The sequence below is a fragment of the Marmota monax genome, unplaced genomic scaffold, assembly GCF_021218885.2.
Source record: "Marmota monax isolate L192 unplaced genomic scaffold, Marmota_monax_Labrador192_F-V1.1 WCK01_AAM20220418_F8-fsc00024, whole genome shotgun sequence".
Lineage (NCBI taxonomy): Eukaryota > Metazoa > Chordata > Mammalia > Rodentia > Sciuridae > Marmota > Marmota monax.
In genome coordinates, this window is record NW_026695224.1 from 19,107,495 (window position 1) to 19,124,013 (window position 16,519).

At 48.1% G+C, this 16,519-nt stretch overlaps 1 pseudogene; it reads left to right on the forward strand.

Annotated features, from left to right (window-relative positions):
• Positions 1–3,827: 3,827 nt before the first annotated feature.
• Positions 3,828–12,545, forward strand: LOC124086517 (pyrethroid hydrolase Ces2e-like; annotated as a pseudogene).
• The last annotated feature ends 3,974 nt before the right edge of the window (positions 12,546–16,519 follow it).

Sequence of the window (16,519 nt, forward strand, 5' to 3'; positions counted from 1 at the left end):
AAAATGTCTTGCCTATTTAAAACAACCCACGCACCCATCTATTTCCATCCCCACCCTTGTGGGAAGCAGGACTGGGTTCTTCCATTGATTCTAAAGCATGGACCAGCTGAGTATGTCCAGGAGAGCCAGGTGGCATCCTCAGGGTCCTGTCACCTGAAGTTGGCTCTTACTCTCTGTGAATCTGCAGACACTTTGAGCCCCACACTGACAAGAGTGTAGCACATCTGAGAAGATGCTTCTCTGTGCGGTGTGTCCTGGAAGAAGCTTTGGAGGCTTAGGAGGTCCAGAGAAGAGATCCTTGTCCCTGGTTCCCTGAAAACCTCTCCATCCAGTAAGGTGTCCCTCTGCCTTGCAGAATTCCCCCTGCAGCCTCCTGACCATCCCCCACTCACTATGGCATCCACATCATTGATTTTCCTTCTCCCCTCATTGCTGTCCCTAAACTTCTCTGGCCCCTCCTATAAAAACTCTCTCATTTTTTTTCTCATTGTACAAAGGTAGCAAATAATGCTCAATGTGCCTCTGGGTTCCCTCAAATATTTTTCTCTCAGACATTAGGAGGAGGTTGGATTTCTCATCCCAAAGACCTTGAGAGCCTCCTACTCCCCAACCTCTAACTGACATGCCCTCTAGGGGCACCAGTTTTTCCAGGGGAAATGCCTCCTTGTTTCCGTTCACTATATTTAAGCCCAATCAAAGACCTTCATGAATTTCAGGCAAAATATGAAAATTCCATTTTGCCATTTGGGCCACGAGAGGACAGACAAGGTTAACATTAAGCCTGTGGGAACCCAGAACAAAAAAGACTTTCCTTTTGGTGAAGACTAATGGGTGCATCCTTATAGCATTTACTGAGTTCCTGCAAGCATGCCTCTATGTTTCAATTCTGCAGAAGCACACTGTATTACCCAAGGGGGTTCCCACAATATTTTGTACATTTTTAATAGATTTTTAAATTGTTGTCATGTGGCATGTGTGTGTGTCTGTGTTTGTGTGTGTCTGTGTTGTGTGTGTGTGTGTGTGTGTGTGTGTGAGAGAGAGAGAGAGAGAGAGAGAGAGAGAGAGAGAGAGAGAGAGAATGGTGTTAGGGACCACACCTACCACCTTGGCCCACTAGGCAAGCACTATACCACTGAGCTACATCCATTCACAGCCCAGGGTGGAATAACTTATATGCAATTAAATTAATCTCTTGGGTGTACAATTTACTCACTCTGAGGTAATATGTAAGATAAGCAAACACCACCACCACAAGTTTTACCAGTTTCTTTCACTTCCTAAATTTCCTCAGGCCCCTTTGTAGTCCTTCCTTGCCCTGAATCCTGCTCTAAAGCAGTCACCTAATTGCTTGAGTTCTTCTAGTTGGCCTTGCCCCAAATATGATGCAAATGGACACTTTTAGGAATGGCTCTGTCACTTCACATACTATTTCTGAGATGCAAGCAGATCTCAGATTCCTTTTATTGGGGAGTGGCATTCCTTGTAGGCAAACACCACACTTTAATCATTGACCAGTTGATATACCTCTGAGGGACTTCCTTTTTTTGACCAATTCTAATATAGCTCTTAAGGACATATTCACAAATTATTTATATGGACCCATGCTGTTATTTCTGTTGAGGAAAGACCTGAGAGTAGAATTGCTGAGTCACACAGCAAGTGTGTGTGGAACTTTTAAGGGAAATATCAAACTCCTCTCCAAAATGACTCTGTCACTTTGCATCTCTACCAGCCATTTATGAGAGTATCAGTTGCTCCATATCCTCTTCAACACTTGGTCTGATGGTCTTAGATCAAATTGTATTTAAAGGACCTGTTGGGGGATCTCATTGCAGATGTTTGTTTTGACTTTTAGACTCTGCTTCCATCTCCCATTCCCCACTCCTCATCTCTATATATGTATAAGGTATGATACATACAAACACATACACAGATACACTCATGAAACTCTTCTTCATTTCACATTATTACTATTATCTTGTTCATTGTCAAAGCCAAGGCCTGTGTAAGATGGTGCCATAAATGGCAGAGCCCCTGGGGACCTTCACCCTAGCAGACTCCAGATTAGGAAGAAGCACTTGTTGTCCAGTCGACACAAAGGAGTTTATAAAAGGACTGAGCTGGGAGGAGGCCCAAGACCATCTATGAATTAGATCAGGAGACTCAGGGCAGAGAATTGCTGAGTCATATGGCAAGTGTGTGTGGAACCTTTAAGGGAAATATCAAACTCCTCTCCAAAATGACTCTGTCACTTTGCATCCCTACCAGCCATTTATGAGGGTATCAGTTGCTCCATATCCTCTTAAACACTTGGTCTGATGGTCTTAGATCAAATTGTATTTAAACCACGTGTTGGGGGATCTCACTGCAGATGTTTGTTTTGACTTTTAGACTCAGCTTCCATCTTCCATTCTCTCTCTCTCTCTCTCTCTCTCTCTCTCTCTCTCTCTCTCTCTCACCTCTATAGATGTATAAGGTATAATATATACAAACCCATACATAGAGACTCCTGAGACTCTTATTTATTTCACATTATTACTATTATCTTGGTTATTGTCACAGCCAAGGCCTCTGTAAGATGGTGCCATAAATGGTGGAGCACATGGGGACCTTCACCCTAGCAGACTCCAGATTAGGAAGGAGCACTATGTTGTCCAGTCCACACAAAGGAACATATAATAGTACTTAACTGGGAGGAGGCCCAAGCTCATCTATGAATTAGATCAGGAGAATAAGAGCAGAGAAAGTATCTGCCCAGGCAGGAGCTGGGGCCATGGCTTGGAGCAGAGGACACTGGAAGGGGAACTGAATCCACAACAGCCTTGCTGATTGGGTGGAGGTCAGGGAGAAGCAGTGCTCTCAGAATGCTGGCTACTCACATCTGGATAAAGCTGATTGCTCCCCAAAGTGGCTGAGAAGGACACAACACTGGGCTGTGAGAGCCTATGGTGGGTAGGGGGAAGCTAGCCAAGAATGGTTTGCAGGGGAAACTCTAGGCTGCCTGAAGTTGAGCCTCACACCCCTTCATCAGGGAATTCAGGTTGAGCAGGTCTCCTAACCCACACTGACTTCCATTCACCCATGAAGGGCTCAGGCTTTTTCAGAATCTCCCAGAGGCACCTAATCCCTGGGAGTTCCCTGGACCGGCAGGCACTCATTTCACATCTTTCCAGTGGATATGTGACTGTAAACTGGACCTAGGTCATGTGTTTTGGGGTGTCTACAGAAATGTTTTCACAAAGACTGGTCAGAATGAGAAAGGAGAGGCCCTCAGAGGATCTCAGAACATGGTCTATAAGAGATTAGGAACTACTGAAGGGCACCCAGTCAGCTATGAAGGTCACAGTCACACGTCCCTGCCACTGTGCAAGCAGTTCCCCTCACTCCAGCAAGGTCACCTGTATTTCTCCATCTCTGGAAATCTTCATTCTGCCCCCTCAGAGAAGCCCCCCAGGTTCCTCCAGTTACATCCAGCTCTCTGCTCCCTCCTCTCCTCCCCAACACCCTCATGGGCCTGTGACTGCACAGACAGGGAATAAGTGACTCCATGTGTGAGGAGATGGGTCCTGGGATCTCAGAAGGCTGCAGAGACTGTGTGACACCTTGGGAGGTGCCCAAGGGAAGAAGAAGGGTAGGGCCCTGCCCGCTGCACACTGGCTACATGACCTCTGAGATTTCAGAGTGACTCTCCTGCAGCATGCACCTTGCAGGGCACCACCCATTTTTCCCCCTCCTCACTGTCAGGTACAAATTCCCCCTGGGCAGAATGCTGCTCTGCATTTCCAGGTGAAGCCCTGGGAATACAGGAGCAGCCCTTGGAGCTGACCATGTGCCTGCATCGACTTCCTGCCTGGCTAATCCTCGTGGCCTATGGGCTCCTGATGCTCCTCATCCAGGGCCAGGGTGAGGCTGCCATGGGGAGGGTGGTAGAGACCAGGTTGGATCTGCCAAAGTGCACAGAGACAGAGCCTGAGCCTGGAGGGAAGGCACCAGGGCGGGGGAGTTGGTAGAGGAGATAGATGAAGGGGATGAGGGGCAGGAGGGTGAGCCAGAGAGGGTCAGAGCTGCCTGAGGACACCCTCATGGAGGAGTGAGCTAGTGTGAGGGGATTCTGAGGAGAAGAGTATGGGCAAGTCAGAAGCAGAAGCCTCCTGGCAAGGAACAAGGATAGGGTCCTTTCCCTCCTGTGTGTGTCTGTGGCTATAGCTACTACTCACCCTTGGATAATAATAACAGCAATATAAGAGCTTGCTGGTTACATTTGGCTCTGAGTGTTTTGACCTCTTAGCTAGAGAAGTGTTGACACCTTTTGTCGAAGTCGACAGACAAGGTTAATGGCCCTGGGGGATACAGAAGCCCCTGGTACCACTTCTCAAAGCTGATCTGAATGACTGGTGAGTTCCCTTCACTCGTGAAGCCGAGCTGGCATGGCTTGGATTGAATTCTAGACAAGGGTGATGTGCTCTGTACCTGCTAGAAGTCTCTAGGCCCTTATCAGAAGGTGTTGGCAGGAGAGTATCATGCCCAGGGAGTGTCAGCAGCCCTGGATCCCTCCCACCCCAAAGGCTCCTAGTGTGAGCATTGGACATAGACCCAACTTTCCCAGTCTAATCTGCACAGAGGAATCCAGGCTCGCCTGTCCCCTTGTACCACCACTGACAGGCTTCCTCCCTTACCAGGGTCTTTCTCAGAACTTTCTCATCGGGAAGATTTTTCTAGCTTCACAAAAATTCTGTTTTCAACAGTCTTTTTTCTTGAACTCACATCCAAAAATTAAAAAAAACAAAAAACTCAGTCCTGAGAGGGTATAGAATTGAGTCCCACAGTCTTCTGCGCACCCAGTCCTGGCTCCTCCACAGGCCCATCTAGGTCTTAAATAGGGTCCAGGTCTTACACACTACTCATCTTTGTCTCTCATCTAAATGGTCACAAACCCATCTTTTCTGGTGTAACATTGTCCTCATCTGGACACGAGGACACTTCCCACCACTACATACATACATGGGTGAGATTTCTCCTGCTGTTTCATGCAGGGCTTCTCCTCAAGGAAGCAGCAACATTATGTCATCAGACTGTGAGCAGGAATATTTAGCAGGCTTTGTCCTTTGTAATTACAAATATCAGGCATTAGTGGCCAGTTACCACATGAGTTACATGGACCAAGATCCCTCTGGCATGGCATTGTGTGGAGACAGCATGTTAGTAGGGACAGGAGTGTGTCTTTGGACTTGGAGGGATACTGGCCAATTTCCTTCTCTGGTCCTGTGAGTGGATGCTGCCCTGGCCTGTCCTGTACCAGGTAGCATCAAACATGCAGATCTTAGGGGGATCTAGTGGGAGAGAGGAGGAGGTTTGGAGTTTTTAATGTTTTCTTATGAAAACCAGCTCAGATCTACCAAACTCTAGAGTGAGATCTTGAGCCTGGGGAAGGGAAGGCTCCAGTGATGTGGGAGCTGTGGAGATGTGAACAATAGCGGGAGAACTGTGGACCTGACTGCCAATTCTCTGCACCCTGAAGCACAGAGAGGACTGGGACAGCCTGAGGGCTACACAGCACCCAATATAGGCCCATTCTGGGGTAGAGAGAAAGAGTTAGAACCAAGGTGCCCAACATCAATCTTTAACAATTATCGTGTATTGGACAAGGTAGATATATCTAATTGACTTTCCATTGCCTCCTTACTCTGAATCCCAGCCCCAGGCAGGACAAGAGTTTTATGATATGAACTCATAGCTCCCCTCCTACCATCCATTTCTACTTATATGAATGATGCTTCTTTAGTCATTTCTTGTCCCCTCAAGCATGAGATCCTTGAGGATGAGAAACTTAGATCAATTCCCACAGTCCTCCTAGTGCGTGACATGACCTGGCACAGTGAGTGCAATGGACACTCTTGACCCATCAGCCCAAAAGACATTCTGCTGGCATGAATGGAATGAATGGAACCTGGAACTAAGTGGGGAATGACTTGAAAGAAGGATCATGTGAGGCCAGGCATCAGTGAAAGCAGGGAGTGAGATTGTCTGGGATGGAGTCAGGACCTGAGGTCTGAATTGACCACTGCTCAGCCCCTGGAGTAACTGTATTCCATTGTCCCCAGGTGTCTGCAAAATGCAGATGCAATGAATCTAGGGCTGAAAGATCGTGACCTGGTCGAATGATAGTGGTGGTGCGCATAGGGACTAGGGATGGGCAGAAAGTTTCTGAAGGGAATGTTGACAGATCAGGGTCCCTCCACAAGGTGGAGCTGATGAGGGCCAACCAGGCCACAGTGCTGTGGGCCAGTAGCTGATTGAGCAGACCCAAACCGGACATGCATCTCTCTGCCCACAGCTCAAGACTCAGTCAGCCCCATCCGGACCACCCACACCGGGCAGGTGCGGGGCAGTCTCATCCATGTGAAGGGCACCGATGCTGGGGTCCACACCTTCCTGGGAATTCCCTTTGCCAAGCCACCTGTAGGACCACTGCGCTTTGCAGCCCCTGAGCCCCCTGAACCTTGGAGTGGTGTGAGGGATGGGACCTCCCACCCGGCCATGTAAGCTTATCTGGGATCTGGGAAACCTCAAGGCTGGGGTGGGGATGGGAATCTGAGCCCTGGGCCAGGCTGCAGTGGCTCCTTCATCTACACTGCACTGCAAGGCCTGAGGTGGTAGGTCAGTGGTCTTTAGCAACCTAATACACCAGCTTTGAAACCCAGGCCCTAAGTAAACAAATATATAGAAATATATCCCTCTGCATTGGGGCAATTCCCACATTCATTTTTCCAATGCAGGAGTAACTTTGCCAGGCTCCTGCCTCAGAGTGTGTAACCCAACAGGCATTAGCTTCAGGTGCTAAACACAAAAGCAGAAACACATGTCCCTGGATTTGGCTTACTCCAGGTGTTCTCTCCCACCAGGGGAGATGTGTCTGGGAGAGGGTTGGCTTGGCTCTCTGAACCTATAAAAGACCTTGACTCTAGCAGTTGATGGTACATTCTCTGAGGAGGGCAACAGTGGTGGCTCCTTGGGGACCCCACCCACAGGGCCAAGGGAAAGGGGCATGTGCTTACAGCTTAAGACTCAGTGGAGGGGTGAGGTTTTCTGAGAGCCTCCAGTTGGGCTGTGGGATGCCCCATTACCCTTCTATGAGAACTAACCTCCATCCACTCAGGCACCAGCTGTGTGGGGACACCCATGCTGTTCCAGGCCTGAATGGGGACAGGGATAAGAGGACTGTCAACACAGGCAGCCATTGTTTCCCAGTCAGGGCCCTAGAGTCAGGATTGCCCAGCCTCAGAAGGAGGTGGAATCAAGTGCTCAATAATCTTGAGGCCTTCCTGGAGGTTTGGGCTCCATCCCAGCTTCCCCGGAGCCTGTGGCCTGGAACTAAGTGGGGAATGACTTGAAAGAAGGATCATGTGAGGCAAGGCATCAGTTAAGGCAGGGAGTGAGGTTGTCTGGGATGGAGTCAGGACCTGAGGTCTGAATTGACCACTGCTCAGCCTCTGAAATAACTGTATTCCATTGTCACCAGGTGTCTGCAAAATGCAGATGCAATGAATACAGAGGCTCTCAACCTACAGAGTAAAAATTTGGCTCCCAGCCCCATGTCAGAGGACTGCCTGTACCTCAGCATCTATGCGCCTGTGCATGCCCGTCAGGGATCTAACCTGCCTGTGAGTATTAAGCCATGGTCAGTTGAAGGGTGGGAGAACAATTTTGGGGAAGATGATTAGAAGCGGGATTGGAACATGGTTCAAGGTAGAGAGCTAGCACAATGCTGTGAAGGCCTGGGATTGACCCCAAGTACTACATAACAATACCAATGACACTGGAAGACACAGGTTCAGCTGGCCACCACTGTGGTGTGAACTACCATGAAAAGTTTCTCACTATCAGCTCCAAGAAGGCCTCTTATGCAGGCAGGTAGCTGACCCAGCCATGGAGTCAAAGAACCCTGGATGCTCTCAGAAACCAAATATTCTGACCCACTGATGAACTCATCATCTTGTACCCAGGAGATCCATTCAAGTGCCCAAAGGGTGCATTTGAGATCACTAAATTCCATGACCATGGATTATTTTTTGGGCCAGATATTAGATGACACTATAAACTAATGTTCAAGTGGGGTAATCACAGAAACATCAATTTTCTTTCTTTTTTCAGAGTAGTTCTAAGAGGAATACGTCAAAGTTCTGATTCATAATTAGACCCCAAAGTATGAGAGGCCTGATCTTCCAAATTGAACTTACTCTGTCACCAGTGCCCTAGGTCATGAAGTCCTACTAGGATTCTAAGTGGGTAGCTACACAAGCCAAAGTGGTGTTCAGACTAGGGGTTCAGCCAAGACAGGATTGGGTATGGTAACTACCACATGGTATATCTCCTAATTTCCCAGGTGATGGTCTGGATCCATGGTGGTGCCTTGGTGACGGGCTCAGCTTCCATGAGTGATGGTTCTGTTCTGGCAGCCATTGAAAATGTACTGGTGGTCACTATTCAGTACCGCCTGGGAGTTCTGGGCTTCTTCAGGTGAGCCTGGGTCAGGGATGGTCAATGAGTAGACAGAGAACTACTGTCTGAGTAGACAGAAGACCATCTATTGATCATCATCCTTTCCATTTCTCAGCACTGGAGACGAGCATGCTACTGGCAACTGGGGTTACCTGGACCAAGTGGCTGCCCTACGCTGGGTCCAACAGAATATCGCCCACTTTGGAGGCAACCCTGATTGGGTCACCATTTTTGGCGAGTCTGCAGGTGGCGCTAGTGTGTCCTCACATGTGTTGTCTCCAATGTCCCAAGGACTCTTCCATGGTGCCATCATGGAGAGTGGGGTAGCCCTGCTGCCTGACCTCATCACCAGCTCATCTAAAGATGTCTCCACAGTGAGTATCCTTTTCTACCCAAGGCCAAATCTGCTGCCTCACCCTTCAACTTCAGAGCCTCTGCCACTCTGTCTGTTCCACGGGAACAAAGACCATGCAGGTGTTTCCAGAACTGGCCACCACTCCAGGGTTTCTGAGGAGCTCAAAGGTCAGAATCCACATACCTCTGGTTGATTTTGTTCTATGTTATGCAAAGCTGCACCCTTGGGGCCTTATCCTCAGAAGACCCATGTAAGCAGGTATGATGGCTCCTCTGGCTGACACATGAGCTTGAGGGAAGGAAGAATTTCACACCTGCAGCAATACACACATGGCACCCTTTGAGAATTATGGGTAACCTGCACACAGCTGAGACATTAGGCAGCAACCCCCTCCCTGTCTGGAGAGATGATTCAGCCTCTTTTTGGTGCTTTTACAGATGGTGGCCAACCTGTCTGCCTGTGGGCAAGTAGATTCAGAGGCCCTGGTGAGCTGCCTGCGGGGCAAGAGTGAACAGGAAATGCTGGCTATTACCAAGATAGGGCTGAATGGACGTTAGTGAGGAGACAGGGGTTATGGTATGAGGGAAATACAGTCCTTTCCACTGTGGAACAACTATTTCATTTCCAAAGCTTGGTCTCCTCATATTTTCATAGCCCTGGATGGGAAATTGAGACAAAAATATGCTACACCAAGTGTAGAATCTTTGAATGTTAGTGTGAGCATCATTGGTTGAGTTAGGATGGGTTGGAGGTAACTCAGGTGTCATTAGAACAGAGACTTTCCTTCCTGTCATCATGTACCTTGAATGCCCACTTAGACTTTCACTGTCATTCCTGCTGTGGTGGATGGGGCCTTCCTACCCAGGCACCCCCAGGAGCTTCTGGCCTCTGCTGATTTTCAACCTGTTCCAAGCATCATTGGTGTCAACAATGATGAGTATGGCTGGCTCCTTCCCATGGTGAGTCCCATCTCCAAACCTTCTGGAATGTGTCAGGTGGGAGCAGCTCAAGTCTTGAGAACTCCTGGTCCATCCCACCCCCAACTCTAGACTCTCCTTTCATCACACAGGTCGCGGGCCCCCCTGAAATCCAAAAGGAAATAGACAGAGAGACCACATGAGCTGTTCTACAGAGAACAGTAGCACAGATGGTAAGATTCCCGGGGTCCTGTGCCAAGCAAGAGTGCAGCCAGACAACTTCCTTTTCAATGATCCCTAGGAACAAAGATTGATCTATGTGCATTTGTGAGTGGGGTCACCCCACAGCTTCACAGCTTTGCCCTATTCCCTGACACATCCCATATCCCATCTCCAACATAAAGTGGCTGCCTCCCCATCCCAGAAACTGCTTAACCTGAGTCTCCCTGATCACCTGGACTAGATGATGTTACCTGCCGAATGTGCTGACCTATTAATGGAGGAGTACATGGGAGACAACGAGGACCCCCACATCCTCCAACTCCAGTTCCAGGAGATGATGGCAGACTTCTATTTTGTGATTCCTGCACTCCAAGTAGCACATGATCAGAGTGAGTGTATCTGAACCTGAATCCTGGCTTCCTAGGAGACAGCTCAGAGATATGGGTCCCAGGTGAGGTCTGGTGTCAGGTCCTGACACATGTCTTTATCAAGACCCTGGTCCCAGGCACCTAAAGGCCCTCATCTCAGTAAATTCTTATGGTTAGAGTAAGAGATAGATATCACACTCATTTTACAGAAGAGGGGACTAAGGTAGTGGCACTCAAGGACTTGCCTGTGACCACACAGCCAGGAAGTCCAAGACATGACTTAACAAAGAGCCTTCCAACTGCCCCTGATCCATTCTGGGCTTCCCAGCCACTGTGAAGATTCAAGCCAGAGTTGGACCTAGAAATCTTGTCACCAAGAGTGACACATCCTGTCCACTCTCCAGGTTCCCATGCTCCTGTCTACTTCTATGAGTTCCAGCATCGGCCCAGCATCTTCAAGAATATCAAGCCACCACATGTGAAGGCTGACCATGGTGATGAAATCATGTTTGTGCTTGGATCCTACATCAATGGCATCAGAGGTGAGCACTCCTTGTTCCACAGGAGCATTCTCTTGCGTACATGGTGGCAATTGCTCTCATTGTACAATGAGAAACTGTAACTTAAAGAGAACATGGGATCCAGTGTCTACCATCTTACAACTCAACAGGTTTTCCAGGGTTAGACCTTTCCCACTCCAATCTATGCTCCTTCCCCCTGTTCCCACCCCAACCATGGTGTCTAGTATAGGAAAAGAGGGTGGTGATTAAAGGCATAATCATTTCTTAAATGACTTTACAGTGTCCAAAAAAAACGAAACTGCTAGGCCAAGGAGGAGCCCAGTGTTGATTCAGTTAAAGGCTGGGAGTAGTAAAGGCAGGTTGGGCAAGCAGAGGGCCTGGCCCTAGGACTGTTGTGATAGGGAAGGGACACAAGACTGGGGAGGGGTGTTGAGTGTGGCACAGGAATGGACAGCTGGATGAGGTTGGCCAGAACCTGGACCCTTGCCTTCCTCCTCCCACAGGTGAGCTCACTAAGGAGGAGGAGCTGCTGAACAGGAGGATGATGAAGTACTGGGCCAACTTTGCTCGAAATGGGTGAGGACACCTGCACATCTCAGCCTCCCAGGGGACATGGGCCCTCTAGCTCCCCTTGTCTGAGGTGACCCCATTAGCAAATGTGTGTCCTTAATCACATCCTAGCTCCCTCCCCAACCAGAAGACCCACACTAAAAGAGGGTGCTTTGTAGGTGCAAGTTACTGGTCTCTTCACATAGTGGTCCAGAGGGTGAGCCATAGTGCTGGGCTACCATGAAAGCCAGCCTCTCACAGGGAAGGGCAACACAGGCCATATTACTCTGCCCTGTGTGGAATGACAGTAGTGAGAGGTCATTGCTTTCCTACATCAGGACACCTCTCCCCAGTCTCAACACCCCAGTCTGCCTGGCTGGCTGCCCTGTCCATAATTGAGCTGGGAGGTCAGGTCTGAGTTCAACAGAGCTCAGACTGACCCTCATCCTTCCCTGCTGGGAGGGCATGTGCACAGGAACCCCAACGGAGAGGGCCTACCCCACTGGCCACTGTTGGACAAGGACCAGCAGTACCTACAGCTAGACATCCAGCCTGCTGTGGGCCAGGCCCTGAAGGCACACAGGCTGCAGTTCTGGACCAAGACCCTGCCTCAGAAGATCCAAGAGCTAAAGGGAGCAGTGGACAAGCACAGAGAGTTCTAGCTCCCTTGTCAGGGAGAGAGGGGTGTGCTAGGTGTGATGAGGTCTTCCTGTGGTGCCCACACATGCCCACCCAAGAACCAGGGTTGACCGAATCATTCACATAGCTATTTGTCCTTACACTCCTCCATGGGTCCTCTCGTTAGACACACTCAGTAATTCCCAATGCATGCCCACCTTCCTCCTCACCCCACTTTGCCTGAGTCCCTCGCTTCCTTCCTCCCCTCTCCTTCCCTACAACCCCTTCTATTCCCTCCTCCCAGCTGCCACACCCTCCCATGCTGACAAAGAAGTTTGAGGAAGCAGAGCTGGTACTTTTCTGAACCCCTTGCCCATCTATCTGCAAGTACCCCATGTTCTCATACCGGTGGGACCTCTATAGAAAACCTGTATACCACAAGCCCCACTGTTTTACTCCATCAGGCTGCTATAACAACAACAGCAACAGCAACAACAACAACAACTACAATAATAATCTAGTGAGGCACGGTGGTACATGGCCATAACCCAAGCCATTCAGGAGGCTGAGGGAGAAGAATTACGTATTCAGTCTAGGCTGGCCACTTGAGGAAACCTGAGCTCAAAATAAAACAACAAGTCCTAGCAGAGCAGCTCAGTGGTAGAGTACTTTCCAAGCATGCACAAGGTCCTGCGTTTGATCACAGTGCTACCACCAAAATATAAACAAATAAACTCAATAAACTGGGTAGCTCATAAACAATGCAAATGTGTTATCTTCTGTGTTGAAGGTGACAAGTCCAGAATCAAGTGTTAGCAGATTTGTTGTCTGGGGAGGTCTTGCTTTGGTTTCCAGATGGCACCTTCCCACTATGTCCTCACCTGGCAGAAGGGGCAAACAAGTTCTCTTGAAACCATTTTACAGTCCTAAACCCAGTCCACTCCCAGTGATTCATCACTTTCAGACTGGTTTGCTTTCTTTCTTTTCAATCAAAGCCCAGGTAGTAATAGACTGATTTTATTAGTTATGCATTGTGTGTGTGTGTGTATGTGTGTGTGTTGTGGATTGAGCTTAGTGCATTAGAACTGAATGCACTAGAGTTTAGAGTGTGCTAGGCAAACTATTCCCAGCCCATGGAGACCCGCTTTCAATGTATGAATGTGCAGCACACAAACTTTCAGGCTAAACACTTAGATTCCCACATCTAACCCACCCAGGCTACAAACAAAATCAAAGTTCCATATCCCTGAGCCCACCTGGGGATTAAATGTCATCCATTATTAACATTTCAATCTATGGACATACTCATCTATTTCTGTCCCAAGGAGGTGACAGGCCCCATACTTATGAAAAGCAGGATTGGGCTTTTCCATTGACTTCTGGAGCCTGGGCCAGATGGGTGCATCCTGGAGAGCCAGGTGGGGTTCTCAGGGTCCTGTCTCCTGAAGTTGCCTCTTATTCTCTGTGGCTCTGCAGACACTGTGAGCCCCACACTGACACAATCACAACACAGCTGTGAAGATGTTTCTCTGTGGGGTGTGTCCAGGAAGAGGTCTTGACATGTCAGGAGGTCCAGACACAAAGCAGAAGAGATTCTTGTCCCTGGGTCCCTGAGGACCTCTCCATCCAAAATCTTTCAGAATTCCCTCTGCAGCCTCCTGACCATCCCCCACTCACTATGGCATCCATGTGTTGACTTTCCCTCTCACCTCATTGTTGTCCCTAAACTTTTCTGACCCCTCCAATAGAAACCCTCTCATCTTTTATCTCAGTAATCAAAAGTGCCAAATGAAGCTCAATATGCCCTTTTGTTCCTCCAAAGCATTTTCTCTGTGTCATGGAAAGGCTGTGTCCCTCACTCCATGGACCTTGGGACTCCCCCTGTATCCTGCCTCTCACCAACGTGCCTCCATGGGGCACCAGTTTTCCCAGGAAAGAAAGTCCCCTCTTTCACCCAGTGCTTTTAAGGCCAACCACAGGGCACCAAGGCCTTTAGGGTGGAAGATGAAAATTGCTATGTTGTCCATCTTGGACACTAGAGGGCAGACGAGGATAGCAGTAAGTCTGGGTGACTGGATCTCTGCAGAGGTGAAAAGACAGGGACTGGTGCATAATCCTTCCACTCTGTGCTGAAAACATTCATTGTGCTCCTGCTGCAAAGATGCCCCTGTATGGTTTTCAGTTCTGAGCACGCACAGGATGCTTCCCAGAGTGGGTCCTCAGAGTGTCTTTCAGACTTTCAGTAGTTTCAATAGCTCTTTTGGAGAGCTATTTTTGGGTGTGGGGGGGGTACTAGGGATTGAACTCAGGGGCACTTGACCACTGAGCCACATTGCTAAGAGCCAAGTATATGATGCATGGCATTTTTGGTCGAAAGGTGACGCCAGCTAGCCATTGAGATGATATGATTATGTTAAGATTTGCATTCATATGGATAGTGGACTCCTGCTGTTCACCTAGGCCCGATACGAGACTCCTGGAGAGTTCCCATTGGTTGGGGAAGTACAGTAGGAGGGAGTTCAGGGGGAGGGGCGCTCTCTGCGGGTCCGGGAGGAGGCCGGTGGGTGGATCGAAAATCTTCCCGGGCGCATACCGGACATTGGCGGCAGTTTCAAAAAATAAAGTTTGTTCCTGCTTGAGTGGCTCGTGATTTTGTGCCCAGCCAGACTGCGGCACCACATCCCTAGTCCTATTTTGTATTTTATTAGAGACAGGTCTCATTAAGTTGTTTTCCTCGCTAAATCGCTGAGGCTGGCTTTGAACTTGAGATCCTCCTACCTCCCTGAGCCACTGGGATTACAGGCATGCGACACCATGCCCAGCTTTAAGAGCTTTATTGTGGATCATTTCCATGAATTCAATTCACGCATTTGCGCTGCAAAGTTTGGTAAATTTTAGTAAATGTCGGAGATGTGTGACCAACATCACATCAGGTTTAGAATGCTTCTATAGCTTCAAAAAGTTCTCATGTGCCTATTTACAGTCCATCATCACCCTGACCTCTGCTCCCTGGCAACTGCCTAATTGTTTTCCATTGCCAAAGATTGCCTTTTCTAGAATATCATAGCAAAGGAGTCATTTGTGACTGTGTCACTTGCATAATGATTTTGAGATTCAAGTGGCATTTCTTCACTTTTATTGGGGAGTGGCCTTGCATGTACACATCTGCCACACTTTATCCAGTTGCCAGTTGTTGCACATCTGAGTGACTTCCATTTGTCCTCCTCCTCCTCCTTCTTTTTTTTTTCCTTTCTTTTTTTCCTTCCTTGTTAGTGGAGACTTAACCCATGGGCACTCTAAAACTGAGGTACTTCTCCATCTCTTTTTATTTTGAGTTGGGTCTCACTAACTTGCCCAGGCTGGCCTCCAATTTCCAATCCTCCTCCTTCTACCTCCTGAGTACCTGAATTGCAATAAGTGTACCTTCAGGCCTGGCTTAGGCTATTTTACATAAAACTTGTGTGGACATTTTCAGAAATCACTTTGTGGACATGTGCTCTTCTTTTTATTTTTTTTTCCCAGTAAAGCCCTGAGATTAGAATCCTCTGGGCCAAAGCACTGAGATTGTGTGCAACTTCTTTTTTCTTTTCTTTGTTTTTTTTTCCTGGGCAGGGGGGAGCTACTGAGAATTTATCCCTGGGGTGCTTCACTACGGACTACAGACCAAATCCATTTTGTATGTATTTATTTTTTATTTTGGCACTGAGTCTCCCTAAAATGCTGAGGGACTTACTAAGTTTCTAAAGCTCACCTTGAACTTGGAATCCCCCTGTCTCTGCCTCCCAAGTTGCTGGGATTATAGACATGTGCCTCTGCTCCCAGCTCTGGCTTGAACTTTGAAGGACAATGTCTAGCTAACTCCAAAATGACTATATCATTTTTCATCCCATCAAACAAATATGAAGGTGACAGATGGTCCATATTCTCACCAAAACTTGTTTTTATGGGATCTTAAACCTTAAACCTGTAGCAGCGATTTGTCATTACAGATATTTTCCTGGATTTTTACCTTCTACTTTGATCTTCTTTTCTCTCTCTCTCTCTCTCTCTCTCTCTCTCTCTCTCTCTCTCTCATATATATATATATATATATATATATATATATATATATATATATTATTATATATGTATGTAAATTTTCCACCACTACCCCCACATGCCCTAATTCTCTGAAGACTCTTCTTCATTCCACAGTTTTACTGTTAGCTTGGGGACCTTCACCAAGAGGTGGACAGCAACTTCCAGGTTAGGAAGGAGCACTGTTTTGTCCAGTTGACATAAAAGGAGCTTATAACATGACTATGAACCGAGAGGAGCTGGGAATATCTCAACCTCCACAGCACCAGCTATGAACTAGGTCAGGAGAATACAGAGAGAGCATCTGCCTGGATGGGAGCTGGGACCGTGGCTTGGACCACAGTGCATTGGACGGAAAACTTTGAATCAAGACAAGGAAAAGCCCAGGACACA